This window comes from Oryctolagus cuniculus, chromosome 3, assembly GCF_964237555.1.
Source record: "Oryctolagus cuniculus chromosome 3, mOryCun1.1, whole genome shotgun sequence".
NCBI lineage: Eukaryota > Metazoa > Chordata > Mammalia > Lagomorpha > Leporidae > Oryctolagus > Oryctolagus cuniculus.
Genome location: NC_091434.1, coordinates 131,084,473 through 131,109,599, shown reverse-complemented (window position 1 = coordinate 131,109,599; position 25,127 = coordinate 131,084,473). Strand labels below are relative to the sequence as shown.

General features: G+C 40.2%; 1 long non-coding RNA gene across 1 annotated transcript in view; it reads right to left on the bottom strand.

Annotated features, from left to right (window-relative positions):
• The window catches only part of LOC103348706 (uncharacterized), a 97,041-nt gene extending 91,764 nt beyond the window's left edge, over nt 1-5,277 (bottom strand). Inside the window, exons 1-4 of the long non-coding RNA XR_011387349.1 lie at nt 5,124-5,277; nt 4,285-4,343; nt 1,859-1,961; nt 199-392 (exon numbers count right to left, since the gene is read on the bottom strand). This is a non-coding gene — a long non-coding RNA (uncharacterized lncRNA). The remainder of the gene's footprint in view (nt 1-198; nt 393-1,858; nt 1,962-4,284; nt 4,344-5,123) is intronic.
• Between the last annotated feature and the right edge of the window lie 19,850 nt (nt 5,278-25,127).

Sequence of the window (25,127 nt, the reverse complement as noted above, 5' to 3'; positions counted from 1 at the left end):
ACTTAGGCCCCTGCACCCACATGTGAGACCTGGAAGAAGCTCCTGGCTCCTGGCTTTGGATTGGCACAGCTCTGGCCATTGCAGTCAACTGGGAAGGGAACCAGCAGATGGAAGACCTCTCTATCTGCCTTTCCTTCTCTCTCTGTGTAACTCTGACCTTCATATAAATAAATCTTAAAAAAAAAAAAGAAAGCTTACTTGGAGTGGTACAAGTCTGAAGGGAGGGAAGGGAACAAGAGGTATGCCCATCCATGCCACTTGCCATCTGATTCTCTTTCCAAAAATCACATGTAATGTAAGTGGAATTAAACAATAAGGAGTCTCTTTCATCTGGCTTCCTTCATTTGACATGTTTTTGAGGTTCATTCATGTAACCTATATCAGTAGTCAATCTATTTAAAAAAGAGAATTTTGTTGAGATACAATTCACATAACAAAACACTCACCCACTTACATCATATAATAATGATTTCGGCATATTCTCAGATATGTTCACAATGAATTTTAGAACATTTCATCATCTCACAAAGAAACCCTGTGCCCTTTATCAATCCCTTATTCTTGCAAAGTGTCCCCATTCAACCCCAGTTCTAATCTATGATGTGTCTCTATAGATTTTCTTCTTTGCATGCTTTGAGCTCTTTAATTTTTTTAAATTTATTTTTTAAGTAATACAAATTTCTGGAGTACAACTTCAGAAATATAGTTATTCGTCTACCTCCTCCTCTCCATCTATAGATTTTCCTATTCTGGACTCTCATATGAATTGAATATTATAATATGGACTTTTGTGACTGTCTTTTCCCTTGTAGGATGTACATATCAGTACTCCATTCCTTTGTGTGTCTTAAGTAAAAAATAAGTAACATAAAATTTACCACTTTAATCACTCATGTGTGTCTATAAGTATGGCAGTGAGTACATTCACATTGTTGCAATTCCATCTTCACTACCATCTCCAGTATGTTTTCATCTGCCCAAGCCCAAACTCTGTACCCATTAGGCGGCATTCTATTTTAGGGAAAGAGAAAACTGTATGAAAAGAATTTATGAAAATTGAATACCTGGGTACTGATTTTGATTAAATTATCCTTGCTGTGACTCCCTGGGAAAGTGTACTTACATCCCAGTGTGCTGTCATGGATGACTCTCCAACACCGTCTCTAATCTCCTTTCCCTTCTCTCCTTCTCACTCGCTTTTGATGACATTGCTTCTCAATAAGCAGAATAAATAAGGGCATCCACCACCACACCTACCCATTAATAGGAGCAGTGGGTACTCTGCCTGCCCTTCTCCTATTAATTATGAACTCTCTGTCCTCTTGTGGCCCATTCCTTGACACGGATCTAGATCTTTTTTTCATTCAACTACTCAAGGACAGTGGACCTACCAGCCATTTACACATTTAACTGTATTTTATGCCTATCTGTTAAATCAGCAGCAGCAGCTTATACATCAGGCTACATTATTTGGTAAATCAAAAGCAAAACCTGAGCACCCTTTTCCCTTCAGCTACTGCCCCAATTCTCTGTTTCTTTGTACAGAAAAAATCATCAAAGAATTATCTGCAGTTTCTGTCTCCACTTTCTCTTCTCTCAGTCCCTCTGAACACACTCTAATAAGGCTTTTGATCACATACTCTGCTGAACTGCTCTTTTCAAGGTCACTAATAACCTTCAAGAAGTTAAACTAAACGAACAAAATTAAATGGTAATTCTTTAGACCTTATTTCACCTACCATTCACAGTTATTTATTACTGTACACAATTTCCCCCACATTTAATAGCTTAAAAGCAAGAAACATGCCATCTTCTCTGGGTGAGAAATCCAGAAATGTTGACATACATAGTTCTGTACCTGCTTTCCACAAGCAGTTGCATTGAGCTGTTGGCTGGGCTGCAGTCATCTGAAGGTATGGATGAGGCTGGCAGATTCACGTCCAGTACACTCACTCGCGTGCCTAGAAACACAGTGCTGGTTGGTAGCAGTAGGCCTCAGTTGGGCACTATGTGGACTTCTCTATGAGCGCTGTCTGAGCGCTCCCAAAATTGCGATGCTGGCTTATTCTCCAGAACTTATATAAAGAGAGCAAGGGAGAAATTTAAATGTCTTTTAGGATCTGGCCTCATAAGTCCCACTCCATCATTTCTGGAATATCTTCTGGATTATGTAGGTGAGTCCTAGTCAGTGTGGGAAATGACTGCACTGGGGCAGGAGCACCAGGACATGAGTCATTAGGAGCCATCCTGGAAACTGACACAGTGGTATGACTCCATTGATTGTTCCCTTCCTCTCCTTCCTCTGTCAGTCCCGTTTCTGTTTTTGTTCTTGTTCCTATTTCAGTTCTTCTTCTATATCCCAATATTATTTTTAAAAAGGTTTATTTTATTTATTTGCAAAGCAGAGTTTACAGCAGAGAGGGAGGGATGGAGGAAGATAAATAAATATATATGCATATATATGTGTGTGTATATATGTATATATATATATATATAGAGAGAGAGAGAGAGAGAGAGAGAGAGACAGAGCATGAGAGAGAGAGAATATGCCATCCATTGGTTCAGTCCTTAAATGGCCTCCACCTTGGGCCTGGCAAGGCCAAAGCCAGGAGCCTGGGACCCCATTCAGGTCTACTATGTGGGTGGTAGGGGCCCAATTACTTGGGTCATCCTCTGATATTTTTCTAGATGTATTTGCAGGGAGCTGAATCAGAAATGGAGCAGCCAGAACTGGAACTGGGACTCATGGAATGCTGGCCTTGTGGGTGGTGGCTTAACATGCTGTGCCACAACATATTCATGATTTATGGATTTAATTGTAGTTTTTGACATTCAGTGAAAGGAAAGGCCATCACAAAAAACATCTTAAAAATATTAAGAAAATTAATTAGCCAAAAGGCACTTTCAAGAAATTAAAACAGAATCATCTTTACAGAGTTCATAGAACTTACAAAGATGCTAAGAGAGCTTTATGAAATTCTTAGGGGTGAAAATTTGACTACAGACACTAAAATCCACTATATTCTGAAAAACAGTTTCCCAAAACATAGAATTAAAAAACTATACTAACTAAACAAACTGAGCCAATTTTTGAAGAACTTGAAAACGACTTATGGAATATTCCAAACTTTTAAGGAAGGAAAAAACATTTGTTTCCCACACTTGCCCCAAGTGAAAATAAGTAGAATATTTTTAAATTTCTTTTGGGAAACCACTATTACACAGATGATGAAACTCAGAATATGATATAAATTAAAGTGAAATTATAGAGCTTCTTGTTCAAAAAGATATGCAAATATTCTTTTTTTAATGATTTCTTTTATTTATTTGAAAGACAGAGTTACAGAGAGAGGTACAGACAGAGAGAGAGGTCTTCCATCCACTGGTTCACTCCTCAGATGGCCTCAATGGCTGGAGCTGTGCTGATCTGAAGCCAGGAGCCAGGCACTTCTTCCAGGTCTCCCATGTGGGTGCAGGGGCCCAAGGACTTGGGCCATCTTTTACTGCTTTCCCAAGCCATAGCAGAGAGCTGGATTGCAAGCAGAGCAGCTGGGACTAGAACCACTGGGACTAGAACTGGTGCCATATGAGATGCCAACACTTCAGGCCAGGGCTTTAATCTGATGCGCCACAGTGCCGGCCCCGATATGCAAATATTCTAACCAAATATTATATAAATTTGGGCCCCTGCTGTGGCATAGTGGGTAAAGTCATTGCCTGTGTGCCGGCATCTCATATGGACACAGGTTCACATCCCAGCTGCTTCACTTCCAATCCAGCTCTCTGCTATGGTCTGGAAAAGCAGTGGAAGATGACCCTAATCCTTGGGCCCCTGCACCTGTGTGGGAGACCTGGAAGATGATCCAGGCTCCTGGCTTTGGATCAGCCCAGCTCCAGCCATTGCAGCCATTTGAGGAGTAAACCAGCAGACGAAGACCTGCCTCTCTCTCTCTCTCTCTCTGCCTCTGCCTCTCTGTAACTCTGCCTATCAAATAATTAAATATTTTAAAATATTATATAAACCACATATGAAAAACTAATAGATCAATGACAAGCAAGATACACTAAAAAGTGTAAGAGTATTTAACATTCTCAAAAACACATGTAAATCATCCAGGTAGGTGAAGAATACAAGGATTACATGATCATTTAGATTAAATGTTTTAAAAGCATTTAATAAAATTCTGCATCCAGCCATAAAAATCAAATGTTAGCAAAATATTTAAAAATAATGATTTGCTTAATCAGATCAAGATTATCTATAATTAGCATGCAATAAATTACTTAAGGAGCACTGGGAGATTTTTCCTTGGACGCCCACCTCTCATAACATTGTACTGGACCTATAGTCAGGGAAACAAAGACACGTAAGATAAAAGAATCACATTTTTTTTTTTTTTTTGACAGGCAGAGTGGACAGTGAGAGAGACAGAGAGAAAGGTCTTCCTTTGCCTGGTTCACCCTCCAATGGCCGCCCCGGCCTGCGAGCTGCGGCGGGCACACCCCGCTGATCCCTTGGCAGGAGCCAGGTGCTTTTCCTGGTCTCCCATGCGGTGCAGGGACCAAGGACTTGGGCCATCCTCCACTGCACTCCCTGGCCACAGCAGAGAGCTGGCCTGGAAGAGGGGCAACCGGGACAGAATCCGGCGCCCCGACCGGGACTAGAACCCGGTGTGCCGGCGCCACAAGGCGGAGGATTAGCCTAGTGAGCCGTAGCGCCGGCCTAAAGAATCACATTTTTGTGCAATACAATTGTTAATATATGTGGATGACATTACATACAAAGATAATTCCCAAACAATCTAATCAAACTAATCTAAACAAACTAACTAATCCCCAAACAAATGTAACTGATAATTAGCTATAGCAACACTTCTGGGCAGTAGATCCACATATAAAGCCAATTGGATTACTAAGTACCAGCAAGAAACAAAGTGGACAAAAGACAGACTAGGAAACACGTATTTACAAGAGAAGTGAATCAAAAAAAGATTCAATTATCTAATGTCTTTATGCACTCTTCAAATCAATTTATAAAACGTAAATGACCGTACAGAAAAATGACCCAGGAATGTGAAGAAAGACAAGGGCCCAGGAGTCACAGTCAGCAAATGGAGACTCACCTGCAGCAGGTCATTGCAGGCTCCAGCTCACGGATCCCTGTGGGAACAGAGGTGCAGGGGCCTCTGCTGCAGCGGAAGACAGAAAGGGGGAGGAGGCGGCTTCAGACCAGTGCCCAAGCTTCTCCCCTCATAACCCCCACACTGCGCACCCCAAGTCACCGCCCTCCTCTGATTGGCTACACCTTTGTGACGTAGAACGCTCCCCCTCCAGCTTTGCAAACAATCCAATCAGGTGCGCCCGCGCAGTAATTACATAAACATGCGGCTCTTCACGTCACAGTGGTAGTCAGGCTCTGCCGCCCACAGGTCCAGGGTGTTCAGCCTCTGCCCATCTGTGAAAAGGAAGCCGGACGGCTCAGAAGCTTGGTGCCTGGAGAAGGGGAGGTGGAGTTGGCGGACCTGCTGGAACTGGCTGCAGGGGGCCCTGCACTTCCCCGTGGTCGGCTCTTGACTCTGTGGCCATGGCCTTGGGCAAAGTACAGTGAGTGGTGAGCTTGATCATCTTCCCCTTTACCTCCAGGCCAGGGAGGCCAGCAGCACAGCCTGCAGGGGGACAATGCTGAGGTGATGTTTCCAGGTCTCTTGCTGATGTTTTTTTTTTTTTTTTTGCTAAGAATGCAATGTTTCTTCTCAATCAGCATGGTATGTTAACGTGAATCTGTTGGGGCCGGTGTTGCGGTGCAGTAGGGTAAGCCACAGCTAGGGGACCTGCATTCCCGTATTGGACGGCCAGTTTGAGGCCCAGCTCCTCTGCTTGTGATCCAGTTACCTGCTATTGTTGACTTTTAGGATATCAATAGAATTCATTTGAACTCATTGTTTTTTAAGTATTAAGCTGACGCCGTGGCTCACTAGGCTAATCCTCCATCTGTGGCGCCGGTACCCTGGGTTCTAGTCCCGGTTGGGGCGCTGGGTACTAGTCCCGGTTGCTCCTCTTCCAGTCCAGCTCTCTGCTGTGGCCCGGGAGGGCAGTGGAGGATGGCCCGAGTGCTTGGGCCCTGCAACTGCATGGGAGACCAGGAGGAAACACCTGGCTCCTGGCTTCGGATCGGGGCAGCGCCGGCTGTAGCGGCCATTTGGGGGAGTGAACCAATGGAAGGAAGACCTTTCTCTCTGTCTCTCTCTCACTGTCTGACTCTGCCTGTTCAAGAAAGAAAGAAAGAAAGAAAGAAAGAAAGAAAGAAAATGAGTTGGGAAGTGTAAATGTGTTGGCAAGTTTGAAAAATTGTTATTACTTCTTTAAATGCTTGATAGAATTCACAACAGAAACCATCTGGGTCAGGACTTTGTGGTAATGTTTTAAATTGCTGATTAAATTTATTATTATTATTGTTTGATTTTTGACTGCTTTAGGCTAATAATATTTTTAGTTTCTTCTTGAGAGTGTGACAATTTGTATTTTTCTAGCAATGTATGTATTTCATATAAATTGTTGGATCTTTGGACATATTGATTCACAGTATTCCTTTATAATATTTTAAATTTCTGTAAAATTATTGGCAATATACCCTTCTTCATTTCTTAGTTTATGAACTGTGTCTCTTCTGTTTTGGTCTTGGTCTAAGAAAAATCATCCCATCTGTTGACCTCCGCAACAAACCAATTTTTGTTTCACTGCTTTTCTCTTTTGCTTTATACCCCATACTTAAAGAGGTCTGGCAATGTATTTCTGTGTGGACATCTATATCTTATAACTGACTGGGAAAAGCAAGGAAGGTACAGAAGAATAAAATTCAAGTCCCTGAAGGGCTGTAATAGGGAAGAAGTCATCAGATTCTTCTACTCACCTAAAAGTGGAACTCCTATCATGGAGTAGACAAGGCACAGATAAGCAAGCATGGGCATGGTTTGCCCCTGTTCTGTAACACACACTGCAGACTCAGACAGATTTGGGCCCAGACACTAAACTAGATGCTCTGCTACCGGTATGTATATAGTAATATTTTACACATATTTCTTTTGATTTACCTAAAAGCAATGGTGAACTTTTTACATAAAGATAAAAAAATAGAGATGAACAAACCATCATCATGTAGACATCCATGAAAGGATTGAAGTTATGAGATGTGGGTGCAGTGGTGATGGTACCATTTGGGATGCCTGTAACCCATATTCAGATGTGTGGTTTCATGGTTTAACTTTGCTTCCAATTCCATCTTCCTGCTAATGTGCACCGTGGGAAGCAGCAGGTAGTGACTCAAGTAATCTGGTCCCTGCCACGCCCATGGGAGACCTGGATTAGGTTCCCAGCTTCTAGCTCTGAACTGGTGCACCCACAGGTCTTTCAGGCATTTGGATAATGAACCTGTGGATGTGTGAAACCTATGTCTGTCAGTTAGGTTATCTGTCTTGCTGTCTCTCTGCTAGTAAAATAAATGGATGAAATAAAGTTAATAGTGGTGGGTCCTGTGGCGTAGCCGGATAATTCCCTTGCTTGAAGCACTGGCATCTCATATGGGTGCCAGATTGTGCCCCAGCTGCTCCAGCTCTCTGCTATGGCCTGGGAAAGCAGTAGAGGATGGCCCAAGTCCTTGGGCCCCTGCACTCACGTGTGAGACTTGGAAGAAGCTCCTGGCTCCTGGCTTCAGATCAGCTCAGCTCCAGCCATTGTGGCCAACTGGGGAGTGAACCCTCAGATGGAAGACTTCTCTCTCTTTCTGCCTCTCCTCTCTCTGTGTAACTCTTTCAAATAAATGAATAAATCTTTTTTAAAAAAGTTAATTACTTATCACTGCAAGGAATGCAGAGTTTGGAATTTGACTTTAGCCTATTGACTACATTGTAAAATAAAAATCATTTGAGAAATATAACAGTACTCAATTTCTATAACATAATTTATAATATCCAAGAAGAAATTCAGAATCAACACCCAGGTAAAGAAAAAAAATGTGATTTATAATCAAAAGGAAAAAGAATCACTAGAAAGAAACTTAAGTTAACCCAGATTTTGAAAGTAAAATATGTTTATGCTATACTTATACTATATGTTTATAATCTATAATATAAAGGATGATATATCAAAATTATCAGTAGAAAAAACAACTGGAAAAACAATGGAAATTCTAGAGCTGTATGATACAGTAATAAAATAAAAAATACACGTGGACTAAATCACAGGTTACAAAAGACAAAATAATAACCCATATTTTAGCTTTAAAAATGCAATGGGTTTTTAAAAAAATATTTATTTTATTTATTTGAAAGACAGTTACAGAGCGAGGTAGAGCCAGAGAGAGAGAGAGGGGTCTTCCATCTGCTAGTTCACTCCCCAAATGAATGTAATGGCCAGAGCTGAGCTGATCTGAAGTCAGGAGCCAGGAGCTTCTTCCAAGTCTCCCACCTGGGTGGAGGGGCCCAAGGACTTGGGCCATCTTCTATTGCTTTCCCAGGCCATAGCAGAGAGTTGGATTGGAAGTGGAGCAGCCGGGACTTGAACTGGCACCTGTATGGGATGCTGGTGCTGCAGGCCGCAGCTTTAACCTGCTGCGCCTGAGTGCTGGCCCCCAAAATGCTATGGTTTTAACATACCCCCTGCAATTATGTGTTGCAAAAATAGTCCTTAGTGGAACAGTTTCTGTCCTTAGGAATGGATTAATACCAATGTTGAAAGGTCCTGAGGCAATGAGTTTAATTTCTTGCTCTCTCTCTCATCATGCAATTTTTAAAAAGATTTTATTTATTAGAGAGGTAGAGTTATAGACAGGGAGAGGGAGAGGGAGAGGGAGAGGGAGAGGGAGAGGGAGAGGGGGAGAGAGAGAGAGAGAGAGAGAGAGAAAGAAGTCTTCCATCTGTTGGTTCACTCCCCAAATGGCCTCAATGGCTGGAGCTGGGATGATCAGAAGCCAGGAACTTCTTCCAGGGGTCCCATGTGGGTGCAGGGACACAAACACTTGTGCCATCTTCCACTGCTTTACCAGGCCATAGAACAGAGCTGGATCAGAAGAGAAGCAGCTGGGACTTGCCCTAGTGCCCATAAGGGATGCCAACAGCGCAGGTGAAGGATTAGCCTACTGTGCCACAGTGCCAGCCCCTCTTCTTGCAATTTTGTCTGCAACGCTGTGATGTGGTGAGATGACCTACTCTAGATGCAGCTTCTTGACTTCATATTTCCTGGACACCAGATTATAAGAAACAAATTTCTTTTCTTTTTAAAGTACTAATTCTGTGGGGTTTTTTTTTGTTTTTGTTTTTGTTTTTTGACAGGCAGGGTGAACAGTGAGAGAGAGAGACAGAGAGAAAGGTCTTCCTTTGCCATTGGTTCACCCTCCAATGGCCGCTGTGGCTGGCGCACTGTGCTGATCTGAAGCCAGGAGCCAGGTGCTTCTCCTGGTCTCCCATGCGGGTGCAGGGCCCAAGGACTTGGGCCATCCTCCACTGCACTCCTGGCCACAGCAGAGAGCTGGCCTGGAAGAGGGGCAACCGGGACAGAATCCGGTACCCCGACCGGGACTAGAACCCAGTGTGCTGGCACCGCAGATGGAGGATTAGCCTATTGAGCCGCGGCGCCGGCAATTCTGTGGTATTTTTATGCAACCCAAAACATACTGAAAACAAATCAATAGTTATTATCCAGTCTTTATAAAAGAAAAATGAGCAGAGGTCCAAACACATGAAGTGATTTACAAAGCAATTTCATGTTCAAAGGCACTTTGTAAGTTTGTGGAGAGTGGAATTAATACCTTTATTACATTTCAGGGTGAAAAATGCTGAAAGCTATGAGTATAATATCCATTTTCATTAATATTTTAAAGCCCTGTATATGCATAGATTTGAAAAAATGCATGAAAATAAGCTTTTTTATTTCTAATTTCTACAAATTTTTGAAGTACCCTCAATACATGAAACTAGAGTTTCAGAAGGAAGAGAAACAAAAAATGTATGTTTGAATAAATCACTAAAAGTTTCCCAAATTTTGTGAAAGACCCCAGTATATAGATTTTAAATGCTCAAAGTCCCCCTAATCAGGATTGATACAAAGAAAACTAGATGAGGCATCAAAAATACAAAAATATCAGAAACAAATGCATTTTTTTGTAAATTAAAAATAGATTTATATGAAGAGTGACTCTTTCACATTTTTATTTTTTACTCAATGATTAGAAAGAGAGAGAGAGATTATCTTTCATCTACTGGCTTAACCTCAAAATGCCTACAACATCCAGAGCTGAGCAGGTGGAAGCAAGGAGCCTCTTGATTTACCACTTTTATGGCAAGAACCCATGTATCCAAGCCATGGCATGCTGCCTCCAAGGCTGTGCACAAGAGCAGAAAGCTGGAGTCAAAATCAGGGCCAGGACCCAAACTCAAAGACTCCAGCATGGGATGTGAGTCTCCCAAACGGTATCCCAAGGGCCATGCCACATGCCCACCATGAGAAAGAGATATTGAAAACAGTAAGTAAAACAACCCTACATGGCTTACTCAGGTACAATCATACATGAATGATTGCTAACTTCTCAGATACAATGTTAGGGCATCTTCAAAGGGCAGAAAGAAGCTACCTTGCAGGATACGACTCCATATTCAATGGAACTATCCTCAAATATGAGGCAAACACAAAACATTTCTCTGAAAAGATTTCTAAAGCAATTATCAGAATATTTGCACTATAACAGGAAGTTCTCCCATTTGAAATAAATGCTACAAGATATTTGGATGTACAGGCAAGAATTGCGATCATGAAAGTGGTAAATATGTGTTTGGGGAGATATAAGGAAATATACATTTGCTTATTAATTCCTTTTTAAGTATTATTTATTGAAAGGCAGAGTTAAAGAGAGAGAGATACAAAGAGAAGAAACCTTATATCCACTGGTTTACTTTGGTCCAGACCAAAATCAGGATCCAGAACCTTCATCTGGGTCTTCCTGCTGAGGGGCAGGGGCCCAGGCATTTGGATCTTCTACTACTCTCTGAGATACATGAGCAGGAAACTGGAATGCAAGTGGAGTAGGCTGAACTTGAACTTGAACCTGTACCCATGAGGGAGATTCAGAGGAAGCTGCTGGCTTCTGGCTTTGGATCAGTGCAGATCAGGCCATTGCAGCCACTTGGGGAGTGAACCAGCATATGGAAGACCTCTCTCTCTCTACCTCTCTCTCTCTCTCTCTCTCTCTACCTCTGCCTCTTTGTAACTCTGCCTTTCAAATAAATAAATAAATCTTTAAAGAAAAAAAAACTAGGGATGCCTTGCCACACCCAGCAAATTAGTTCTCCAAATTATATTTGAAATAGCAACATAGTAAGGATGCATTAGTGACTAAAACCAATTAAATTCAACCAGTTGTAATTATCACTCACACTTGATCTTAGCCAAAAGGCCGAGAAGCGATCCGTGAATCACCCACATTGTCACTAATGTGCTCTGGAGACTTTGCAGATACAAGTTGATGTGTGTATAATCATACTTTTAAACTTTAATTAATTAAATTATTTGATTAGAATGATTTAATAAATTACTAAAATTAAATAAAATTTTATTTTAAATTAACTAAATTTAAATAATGGTCATCACCTGTTAATTCAATAGCCAAACTAGTGCAAGTGTTGAAAAAATATTAGGTGTCATGAAAGGCTGCCAAGGAACTGAAAAATCCACAATGATCACTGTGAAATTAATTTAACAGACAATGATAAAAAGATCAAAAAAGCCTTCATCAATTTTTTTTCTGCGGGAATAGATTTGTGATTTATGGGATAGTATTTTCCTATGTGTCACATCTCAAGAATTAATTTTGAATAAAATTAGTTTTTTTTTTGTTTTTCAAAGATTTATTTTATTTACTTGAGAGGTGCAGTTACAGGAGAGACAGAGAGAAAGGTCTTCCTTCTATTGGTTCACTCCCCAGATGGCTGCAACATCTGGAGCTGCACCGATCTGAAGCCAGGAGCCAGGTGCTCCTTCCTGGTCTCCCATGTGGGTGCAGGGGCTTTACTGCTTTCCCAGGCCATAGCAGAGAGCTGGATTGGAAGAGGGGAAGCTGGGACTAGAACCGGTGCCTATATGGGATGCCAGCGCCACAGGTTAACCTACTGGCTCTGATGAACATTAGTTTAAAATGTGCAAGACCTTTAGGAAAACATGTCTCATGCTGACTGGTCTGTATTACTAGAGGTATAAATTTTTATTTAACTTTTAGTTCTCATTCTTCATTGCTTATCTTTAGTAAATGTGAACTTCGAATATCATAATACTCATAGGTGATTAATCATTTTTCTTCTTTTCATCAGTTTTTTTTAGAGAAAGCATGTAGTTTTTTTTTTTAAGGTTTTATTTATTTATTTGAGAGGTAGAGTTTCAGACAGAGAGAGGGAGAATAGAGAGAAAGGTCTGCCATCTGCTGGTTCACTCCCCAGATAGCCACAAAGGCAGTTGCCAGGCTGATCCAAAGCCAGGATTTCTTCTGGGTCTCCCATGTGTGTGCAGGGTTCCAAGTACTTGGGCCATCTTCCACTGCTTTCCCAGGCCATAAGCTGAGAGCTGAATCAGAAGTGGAACAGCTGGGACATGAACCAGCATCCATATGGGATGCTGATGCCACAGGCAGAGGCTTAGCCCACTAAACCACAGCGCCAGCCCCCTCATCAGTTTTAATGAATATTCCATATTATGGATTGTATTAATTTTATCTGTACGCGATCACCAGATATTTCCATTCTAGTTTGTGTAAATGTAAACAAATGTTTGTGTGACTGTGTGTGTTCTCAGATTATGCAGTGAAAATGAAATTATTACTATGAGGAACCCTTGCTCTCATTTTCAACACTAAGTCCCTATGGAGCTGGTTGCCTATGCAGCAGAGCCCTGGGCCCCTTACTGATATGGTGGACTAAACTTTTTCTCCCCAAGGTTTATACCTTAAATCCCTGAGCCCCTGTGTGACTATTTTGAGACAGGGACTTTAACGAGGTTATTAAAGTCAAACGCTATCAAAAGGGTGAGGCCATAATCCAAGCTGGCTAGTATCCTTCCAAGGAGAGGCACCAGTGTGGACAGAGGAAATGCCATGTGAGGACACAGCAAGACGGTGGCCCCCTGGAAGCCTGGGGGAGAATTCCCAGGAGGAAGAAATCCTGCTATGCTATCATTCCATGTGGGATTCCAACCTCCAGAGCCATGAGTCATAAGTCACTATCACTTAAACCACCCTATAAGTGGTATTTTATTATAGGAACCATGACAAGTAAGTACACTCTCATCTTTGTCTACTTTTCCTTCAGATAGCTAGAAGGTCCATGCTATGATGTAACAGCAATACAGATATTAAAACTGTGACTTCAGATGTCATTGCGCCTAGACCAGGAAAAGAGAGAAAAAAGAAAAGAAGCCAAGAATAAATAAAAAATTTGTAAAAATCTAGACATAGAAGAAAAATAAAAAGTGAATGAATGTATTAATTTTTGAATACTCCATAATCTGATAAAATTGGAAGTTTAAAATTTACTTAAAAGTGGTATCATTAAAAGCTATTTAAGGTATACAAATTTCATGTATTTCATACAGATAGATTTAAGAACATAGTGATGTTTCCCACTCTAGCCTCCATCCTGCCACTCCCATCCTTATTCCTCTTCCCTCTGCCATTTCCACTCACTTTTTTTACAAAGATATATTTTCAGTTTATATTATATTCATAAGATTCATTCTACACTAGGTAAAGAGTTCAACAAATAGTATGAAGGAAAAAACCCCACTGTTCCTCAATAGTAGAGACAAGGGCTGTAAATGTTCCTCAAATCTTAAAATGTCAATTTCACTCCTTATGCATTACATTTTAGGTATTCTATTAATAACCGCAGGTCAGGGGAAATGTATAGTATCTGTCTTTTAGGGACATTATGCTTATTTCACTAAGCATAATGGTTTCTACTTGCATCCATTTTGTTGAAAAAGACAGGAGTTTTTTTTTTTTAACCATTGAAGAGTATTCCATAGTGTATATATACCATCATATTTTTTATCCAGTCTTCAGTTGATGGACATCAGAGTTGAACAAAGCTGGAGGAAACACAATACCACTTTCAAGACATATTACAGGGCAGTTAAAATCAAAGCAGCCTAGTACTGGCCAAAAAAAAAAAAAATAGATGTGTAGACCAATGGAACAGAATAGAAACTCCAGAAGCCAATCCATGCACACATGTATAACCAACTTATCTTTGACAAAGGAGCTTAAACCAAACCCTGGAGTAAGGGCAGTCTCTTCAACTGCCCCTACTCCCATCCCCACCCCTAGCCCTCCTAAGATAAAAAAAGGCTGGGCCGCTTGTGTCTGGGGCCTCCTGCCATGTGTTCCACCAATGTGTACTCCTACAGTTGGTCACCCACCTCTGTGGATTTATTTTCTCTGAATAAATTCAGTCTGGCTGTAAATTCATATTCTGCCTCTCTGTTCTGTGCCTCTTTTCCTAACATAGGGTGTGGAAGCACAAGCAGGAATATATGAGATTTCACATAGACCAGTGCTTGGGGAAAATGTATACACTTTAATGAATACGTTAGAATTGAAGACAGAAAGCCAATCATTTTGGTTCATTCTTAAGAATATATGCACCATAAAATCATAGAAAAAAGAAAAAAGATAACAGTAGGCATAGGTGAAATACATACAACAAAAAACAGTACTTAAAACAATAAAACTAATAAAAACTACCGAAAGTGAACAATGAAAGAGAAAAGTAACAAAATCAACCTCAGGAATCAAAATGAAATCATTATTTACTGAGTTTGTAGATCTTAGCAAGATATAAATTTTCTGAAATATTTAAGAGTAACTTTTTAAAACAGACTAAAAAAATCCACTGAATTTTGGAAGTCATTTTATCAAAACATAAATTTAATATAAAAATAGGAAACTCATATAAATGAAATATATTTAAATGATATTTGAAAAACCATAGCAACCAACAAAAAGTATTTTATTATAAAGATTTTACTTTTGTAAGGATTTATTTATTTCAAAGAGTTATACAGAGAGAGAAGGAGAGGCAGAGGTAGAGAGAGAGAGAAGTCTTCCATCTGCTGGTTCACTCACCAATTGGCTGCAATGGCTGGAGCTGCACCAATCCAAAGCCAGGAGCCAGGAACTTCTTCCAGGTCTGCCACAAGGGGGGGGGGGGGCAAGAACTTTTGCTTTCCCAGGCCATAGCAGAGAGCTGCAGAAGTGGAGTAGCCAGGTCTTGAACCAGCGGCCATATGGGATGCCAGCACTTTAGGCAGCGGCTTTACCCACTATGCCACAGCACCAGCCCCCAAAAAATTTTATAAGCAAAATTTTAGGCCTAGATTTAATGAACATTCTAAACTTTTAAAGATGGAAAAAATTTCAAAATTCTGCAGATTCACACAAAGTGAAATTAAACACAGTAGTCTGAATTCCTTTTTGAAAACAAAATTAATGATCCAGACCATGACATAAAATAATAGGTATTTAAGGAGCATCTGTTCCATAAACAGATGTACAGGGGCTGGCACTGTGGTATAGTAGGCTAACTCCTTCATCTGTAGCACTGGTCCATGTCCAGGCTGCTCCTCTTCCAACCCAGCTCTCTGCTATGGCCTGGAAAAGCAGTAGAAGATAGCCCAAGTGCTTGGGATGCTGCACCCACCTGGGAGACCTGGAGAAAGCTCCTGGCTCCTGGATTTGGATCTGTTCAGCTTTGGCCTTTGTAGCCATTTGGGGAGTGAACCAGTGGATGGAAGACTTCTCTTTCTGTCTCTCCCTCTCTGTAACTCTCTCAAATAAATAAAATTTTTAAAAAGTATAAATATTTAAGTAAAATATTACATCAATTAAACCACATATGAAAGTATAATAGACTAATTACAAAGTGAATATACTGTAAGATACTATTAAAAAGTAAAGATTCTGTAAAAAAAAAAAAAAGAAATTATCAATTCCCAACTTGACTCTCACTGGGATTAAACATGACAATAGGTCTGATCTGATTTCATCATCATTTAAAAAAATCATCTATTATTCTTCACTTTATGTTTCTGTGTGGGAGCAAACTGTTGAAATCCTTACTTAAGGTATACTAAGCTGATCTTCTGTATATTAAGATAATCGAAAATGAATCTTGATGTGAATGGAAGGGGAGAGGGAGTGGGAAAGGGGAGGGTTGTGGGTGGGAGGCAGGTATGGGGGGGAAGCCATTGTAATCCATAAGTCGTACTTTGGAAATTTATATTCATTAAATAAAAGTTAAAAAAAAAGTCAGTAACACTAAAATAAATTATATAAATAATCATCCATGTGGGTGAAAAATACAAGAAACTCTATATGATTACTTAATTAAATATTAAACAGTATTCAATAAAATTAAGCATCTAGAAATCATCAAGCAAGTGATAGCATAATAGTAAAAATAGTACATTGCGGTTGGTGCCGCGGCTCACTAGGCTAATCTTCCGCCTTGCGGCGCCGGCACACCAGGTTCTAGGCCCAGTCGGGGCGCTGGATTCTGTCCCGGTTGCCCCTCTTCCAGGCCAGCTCTCTGCTGTGGCCAGGGAGTGCAGTGGAGGATGGCCCAAGTGCTTGGGCCCTGCACCCCATGGGAGACCAGGAGAAGTGCCTGGCTCCTGGCTTTGGATCAGTGCAATGCGCTGGCTGTGGCGGCCATTTGAGGGTGAACCAATGGCAAAAGGAAGACCTTTCTCTCTGTCTCTCTCTCTCACTGTCCACTCTGCCTGTGGGAAAAAAAAATTGTACATTGCTTATTCCAGTTAAGGTTGTGTACAATTTTCCTGTAAGTAGCAGTATAATTAATACAGAGCCTTCAAACTTTTTTCATGGGAGGAGACCATCGCTCATTCTCTCTTCAACAATCATACTGGAGATGCAGTGAGGAAAACAAAACACAAAGGAAACATTAGATATGAGGAACGTTTTTAAGAAACTAAATTGTCCATATATGTGGAAGACACTACTATACACAGAAATAACATATTCCAGAAACAAATCCAAACTGATAAGTGAGTGGAAGACGCTCCTGCCTCCTGCTTCAGATGGGTGCAGCTCTGGCCATTGTGGCCATCTGGGGAGTGAACCATCAGATGGAAGACTCACTCACTCTCTCTCTCTCTGTAACTCTGCCTTTCAAAAAAATAAATCTTAAAAAAAAAAAAAAGAAACACATAGGAAACAATTTTAAATGACCAAATACAGACTAGGAAAGGATTTTTTAATTAGCATGACTTTTTATAAGAGAAATGAGACAAAGGATTAATCTATGTAGTATTCTGAAATATTCTTCAAATCAGTGATTGCTGCAGGTCCCAAGCTCCCAGGAGGCGCGGGCATCAGGGAGGAGACAGCGCCCCCTGCTGTCCGGACAGTCGGGCCGAGGACACAGAGGCAGTGTTGGACCAAGCCCAGACCTCACCCTTCACAACCCGCAGGGGTCACAACCCCAAGTGACCGCCCCCGTGCTAGGGGCGATTCTGATTGGCTGCATCTTCTATGACGTCATGCGTGCTCACTGGCTGTGCAAACTGTCTATTCAGGCACGCCGGGCAACCCTGCGTAACCAGGCGGGGTCTTCTCTGGCCGCCACACTGGGCTTCGCTGTTGTGCGCTGAGCGAGGCCGCAGGTGGCTTAGGCTTCAGCAGTCAGTGAACGTCCGCACTCCTGAAGCCCTGTGGAGCGCCCGGGACTCCGTGGAAACCGGAAATGGCGAGTGTGCGGGGGCCATTCCCGGTGGTCAGCGGGATGTGAATGCGGCCTACAGCATACATATATATTATGCTAAGGGGGGAAATGTTATATTTTTCTGTTTCTATAAGAGATGAATACAGTGGATACTTTTTCTCTTGGTAATGATTGTCCTCACCTCTTTCAGAAGACATTTTCTTTCTCTTCTGCGTAATTCGAATAAAATCTGGCCCTTGTGAAACCCTGGAAATCTTGTCTGTTGAAATACCAGGTTAAACACATTCAAAGAGATTTGAAGTTCTTTTGTATACTTCCAAGGTGCCTGAAAAAAAAAAAAAAACATGGTTGTTGATGAGATGTACTTATCTTGGAAATTGTGTTCCAACAGTAGCTTAATATTTTGTGAAATGAATGCTTATGAAGCTGACATGAGACCATCTCAAAAGAACCAGGCAGGTTCCTGGACTTTTTGCTTGCTTTTCTGAACATTGTGAATATTACACATTCTTTCTAAATTATTCTAGAATATGCAAATGTCAATTATGTGAAACACCACTGTACTGGAAGAATTAACACACTGCTTTAGTAATGTACCTGAGCTAATTGAGGCATTGGGGTGCATAAAAACCACCATAATTCCTAGGACATTTTGAAGTGAATTTAATATTTTTGAAAATGCTTCTTCAAAAACCGGTGTTATATTTTTCAAATCAACACAAAGCACAATGGTTACTTTAAACTTAGTATTTTCAAATTCACATATTTAAAGTCATGTGAGCTGCAACTTCCCTGTCAAAATTACTGCTTGCCAAATTTATACCTGTTTCGTCAGCTGTAATTTTTGATATTAGAATTTTTAAATTTCTGTAAAGTAGATTTTGTAGAATGTAATCTGTTCACTGCCTTTGTGAAGCAGTATATAATTGTATAATTTCTGTGTGTAAACTTGGCTTAGGCATTCAATAAAGTATTCATATAAAGCAATAAATATTAATGCTATAAAATATTGGAGTACATTTGTATCAAAACATAAGAGAACACCTTTTTTAGTTTCAGATACCTGAAGTACACAGATAAACTTATAAAACTGATGCAAATAATTCCTGACACTATACCATATGCTTTTGGGCTGTTTGGAGGGAAGCCACAAAATTTTGCATTTTATCAAGTAAAATTGCTATGACTAAAAATACCAGAATGATTTGGATCCATAAAAGTTTGTAGGATAATATACTACTGACTAACTTGACTGTCAAATTCACGGCAGCTAGATAATATATTTATGAATATATCTTATAGTTGAAATAAAAACTGAATAATGAGTCGCTGTACTTGAGGGAAGAAAAAGAAAACTAAATTTTTCAAAAATTTTTTGCAAAAATGTTAAGATGAGGCTAATTTTAAATGTGACATTCATTTTATAGTGACCTATTAATTTTATCAAGGGATATTTTTCCAATAGGAACAGATTTTAAACATTCTAAGTTTAGAAATTCTTGAAATTTTCTTTAGAATATTTATGAGATTATTGTCAATAAACCTATTCTTTAAGATCCTGTGACCTTTTGATATTTTTATTTTTATTGTGCCATGGACCATTTGCAAACAAGTCAACTTACTTTTGTTGGTTATTAGTTGAAGATTTAACATCACGACTTTTGAGGTCTGTGGTTTTATTTGTAAGCTTGCAATTAACTGTTTTTGCAAGGGCAGTTGTATTTCTTTATTAAATAAAGTACAATAATGGTGAATGTACCAAAATGACATCACTTAACTCTATGAGAAATCCTGCATTTTACTCTATAGTTAATAGTTTTACTATTATTAGATATTCATGTTGATCATAGATCAAAGTTGTTTCTGTTTATACAGATAATCGTAGAATGCTAGTGGAATATCTTTTTTAGGATAGGTGGAATACTTCTGTAGTTAAATTGGGAAACCATGTTCAGCTGGTTTTAGGTACTGATGACAATTTGAAGTAAAGTTCTACAAGTATGTATAGGTGCACTTAACGTAGACTTTGCTTGAGTCTTATTGGCCTACTTATAAGAATGCAAGTATGTATTGGTTAGAGTACATCTATTTCACGTTGAAAAAAATGAGTACACTTCAGGTTTTATTTCAACTTGGAGTCTAGATTACTTTGCCAAATAAATGTGCAATAAAGTATAAATTAGAAGATTAGAAAAGAGTAAATAAAGCAGCATGTGTACCTCAAAATAATAATATCTGGTTCTTTATTATTTTGGAGTATATTTCATTGGAAGAGACATTTTGTTTAGAATACAGAGTGTCATGTGGATTGTTGCTGTTTTTTTCTACATAAGTCCCAAAGTGTAACCTTTGAGTGATTTCTTCAGCTCTAATCAGTATCAGCATTGCATATGAATGCCAATATTGTCTCGTCTGCATCAGTTTATGGAGGTGGTAGGATGACTTTGAAGTGGAGTGGTTATTTCCTAATGAACGTCTTCAGTCTTTGGAGAGTTGGGTAAAACCACACCAGGGTTTTGTTTTTGATAGCTGTAGACATCTTGGTGCTGAGGGATATAGAAGGGGACATTTCCTTGTTCTGCAAGGCATGTGTGAATGATGTGGGAGCTATACGACATATAGTTTTGGCTCTGAGAGTATTTGATGTTGATTGAATATTTCCTAGCTCCTGATGTGTGGTTGTGAATGATAACTGCTCCACTTCTGATCCAGCTCTCTGCTATGGCCTGGGAAGAAAGTAAAGGATGGCCCACATCCTTGGGCCCCTGCACCCATGTGAGAGACCCGAAGGATGCTCTTGACTCCTGGCTTCAGATCGGCATAGATCTGGCCATTGTAGCCAATTGGGGAGTGCACTAACAAATAAAAGACCTCTCTCTCTCTCTCTACCTCTACCTCTACCTCTCCTTCTCTCTGTGTAACTCTCACTTTCATATAAATAAATAAATCTCAAAAAAAGCAGCAAAAATGGCCCAAGTACTTGGGCCCCTGCCAACCATTTGGGTGACCTGGATGAAGCTCCTGGCTTCTATTTATGGCCAATTCCAGCCCTGAACATTGTAACCATTTGGAATATGAACCAGCAGGTGGAATATCTATCTGTCTCCCACTCAATAACTCTACCCTTCAAATAGATAAACATTTTAAAAAAAGAAATCTTAGAAACCAATGAAATGTCCTTTGTGGGTTCATACTGTATTTACATAGTATTCAAGTGATTGTTCAGATGGAGCCTTGATATTCAAGACACTATTATGATTTATCTGAAAAGAGTAAGTGGCATAAATGAGATGTGAACCCAAGTTTCTTAATTTCAAGCCAAGTTCTCTATGACTTGTTAACATGTAAGTGGAGATCTTAAAGTGGGTCCTCTGTAATAAGTGGAATGGTATAAATGGAATTAGCAGGAGAGCCCAGTAGTAATAGCATCAGAGAGGAAGAACAAACCTGAAGAAAAAGAAAAACACTGGCAAGCATGGGAAGAGGAGTTTTAGCAAAGTGATCACAGTAGAGGTTTGAGGACATATTCGATAAAGGTAAGGTACAGGAATGAAGGCTGTAAGATATTGGGATTTAAGTAGAAGGGTGTATAAAGGTATGGATTTCAAAGGAATTCTAAAAAGTTTGTTGAGTTTAGTTTGCTCCTTTGGAGGCGCTACAAACTCCAGACTCCGGTTGAAAGATACTTAAATAATTTGAATGCTGGAAAAAGTCTGTGCAGCAGATACTAGCATTGTGTCATCTACTTCCACCCTAATATGCAGAGGTGGCCAGTTATTCCTCAAGCACTTGGGGTATGCAGGTTGCTGAAATGCATAGAATAATGGTTTAGGGCAAATGTGCCTCACCTCCCCTTCTTTTCTCAATTTTCTTACATGTTCTATGTAGGGTAGGTCAAGAAAAAAGGATTGGGAGGAAATTAGTCATAGAGCTTTGGTGGGTATCTGATTCTATGCCTGTGATGCAGGCAGATGATGGAGAATCGTATATCCTGCTTTTCAGTAGAAGGGAAATGAGAGCTTCTACTCTTGTATATGTGAGCTAAGCCTTTTTCAGATTGTGTGTCTAATAGCATGGATAAAGGGTTGAGAATTCCTGGGAGAGTCAGCTTTATTAAACTTTAAAGTAGCTGAGAAAAACTATGTTATAAACAAGCAGTTTACTTTGATGAATTGTTTTGGAGATTTGTAGTCTAAGAACAATTGACTCTTTTTTTAAAAAAGATTTTATTTATTTATTTGATAGGTAGTTACAGACAGTGAGTGGAAGAGACAGAGAGAAAGGTCTTCCTTCTGTTGGTTCTCTCCCCAAATGGTCACAACAGCTGGAGCTGCACCAATCCAAAGCTAGGAGCCAGGAGCTTCTTCCCAGTTTCTCATTTGGGTGCTTGGGCTCAAGCACTTGGGCCATCTTCTACTGCTTTCCCAGGCCATAGCAGATAGCTGGATTGGAAGAGGGGCAGCTGAGACTAGAACCGGCAGCCATATGGGATGCCAGAACCGCAAGCAGAGGATTAACCTACTGCACCATAGAGCCGGCCCCAGACCAATTGACTGGTATGTGATAATGATAGCTTATGATGAAATACCAATTGACTGGAATGTGATAAGGATAGCTTATGATGAAACACTTATGTACAGAGGATGATATGATGATCCAGGTTGCATACCTCAAGCATTTGACTCTGGTTCAGCATATATAATCAAGATTTCCCTGGGAACTGACCTTGAATCTAAAGACATTGCAAATTAGACAAATTAATTGTATTGTTCCACACTTAACCCATAGATCTTTGTCATGAATCCATTTTCATTAGTATGAGATTCAAGCCCTAAGTCCCCAATATATGATGAGAATGTGTTGGGGAAAACTACTATCCAAACATTAATATTTCCTTTTAGCACTACAAAGAAGATTGATGCTGTGACAGCCCAAAGAAGGGAGATATTTCAATTAGAATTAAATAAAATATAGGTTGAAGGATCAAGAATCTTGTTTTTCTAGCAGTCTCTCCCCTTGGGTATCTAGGTGCCTCTAAAACTCCTACTAGTGTGTAGACCTAAGTAAGGTAGCAAAATCATTGAATTTTTTTGAATTTTTAATATTTTCATCTCTTTGAGGAGAATATTCTCAATAACATATATACTTTTTGGGGCTGGCACTATGGCTCAGTGGGTTAATGCCCTGGCCTGAAGCGCTGGCATCCCATATGGGTGCCGGTTCAAGACCCAGCTGCTCCACTTTCAGTCCAGCTGTCTGCTATGGCCTGGGAAAGCAGTGAAAGATGGCACTGATTCTTGGGCCCCTGTACCCACGTGGGAGACTGGGGAGAAGCTCCTGGCTCCTGGCTTCGGATCGGTGCAGCTCCAGCCATTGAGACCAATTGGGGATTGAACCAGTGGATGGAAAACCTCTCACTCTCTCTGTCTGCCTCTCCTCTCTTTGTGTAAATCTTTCAAATAAATACATAAATCTTTTTTAAAAAAACATATACACTTTTGACTCTTTTATATTATCCTTTCAAAATTTTCAGGTTGCAGACATTTCCAGTATAATTTTTTATTTTTTAAAAGATTTTTATTTATTTATTTTATTTGAGAATTAGAGTTACAGACAGCGAGAGAGACAGAGAGAAAGGTCTTCCATCCATTGGTTCACTCTCCAGATGGCTGCAATGGCCAGAGCTGTGTCGAACCAAAGCCAGGAGCCAGGAGCTTCTTCCTGGTCTCCCATGTGGGTGCAGGGGCCCAATGACTTAGGCCATCCTCCACTGCCTTCCTGGGCCACAGCAGAGAGCTGGACTGGAAGTGGAGCAGCCAAGACTAAAACCAGTGCCTATATGGGATGCTGGTGCCGCAGGCAGAGGATTAACCTACTGTGCTGTGGCGCCAGCCCCATGGTATCATTTTAGAATAAAAGGGACAATGAGGCTTCTCACTAAGTGAATCCCATGCTGAATGACAATATGGCTACTTTTGAATTACACAGTTTAATATTTGAATCAAAGGTAAACAATCGAGGAGGGACACTATCTTTTTTTTTAAAAAAAAGATTTAGTTTTATTTGAAAGACAGAGGTACCGAGAGGTAGAGCCAGAGAGAGAGAGAGAGAGAGAAGAATTCCATTCTGCTGGTTCACTCCCCAGATGACCCCAATGGCCAGAGCTGAGCTGATCTGAAGCCAAGAGCCAGGAGCTTCTTCTGGATCTCCCATGTGGGTGCAGGGGCCCAAGGACTTGGACCATCTTCTACCCAGGCCATACTCGAGAGCTGGATTGGAAATGGAGCAGCCAGGACTGGAACCAGTGCCCTTATGGGATGCCGGCACTGCAGGCTGGGCTTTAACCCACTGCACCACAGTGTCGACCAGTGCCCACCCCAGGACAGTGTATTTTTACAGTTTATTTTATGTTATCAAATTTTTTTCCATTCAGGTAACAAAAGTTTTCTTAGTTGTCAGTAGATTTTGAGTTGATGGATGAATGAATTCAGATGGATGAATTGTAAAGATAAATCATTTTCAAGGTCTGTGGATACATTGGCTTTCACTCTTTGGTGTGAAACTAAGAATATGCTAGTGTGAGTAAATAAAAAGGCAGAAATAGGTAAATAAAAGATTTTTTGAAACAAATTTCAAATGTTGTTAAACCAGGGAATTTTACTTAATCTAGAAATATCCAATCTATTACAGGACTATTCTTAATGAAATGAATTTATTCATTTAATAAATATATATTTTTCGGGGCCAGTGCTGTAGCATAGTGAGTAAAGCCACTATCTGCAGTACCAGCATCCTATGTAGGCTCCAGTTCGAGTCCCAGCTGCTTCACTTCCAACCCAGTTCTCTGCTATGGCCTAGGAAAGCAGAAAATGGTCCATAATCTTTGGGCCCCTGCACCCACATGGGAGACCCAGAAGGGGCTCCTGGCTCCTGGATTTGGATCGGCACAGCTCTAGCCATTGATCCCAACCGGGGAGTGAACCAACGGATGGAAGACCTCTCTGTCTCTGCAAGTCCTTCTCTGTGTAACTCTTTCAGATAAATAAATCTTCAAAGAAAAATACCTAAAAATATGTAAATATTTTTCTGAGCATTTTTCATGTGTCTGTTGGCCATTTTATATTTCCTCTTTTGTTAAATGCCTGTTCATCTCTTTTTCCATTTTGTTCTACTCCTCTGTCCCTTCACCTCTCAAATATATAATTTTTAAAATATGTCAGATGATTCAACTAAGACAAAGGATAGAGAACAGTCTTCAAACTATAATTTATGTTATTGGTAATCATTTGAAAAACTGAATATAGTAATTTGTAGTGTCAATGAGCAATGGAATGATTTTCCTCAAATTATAAT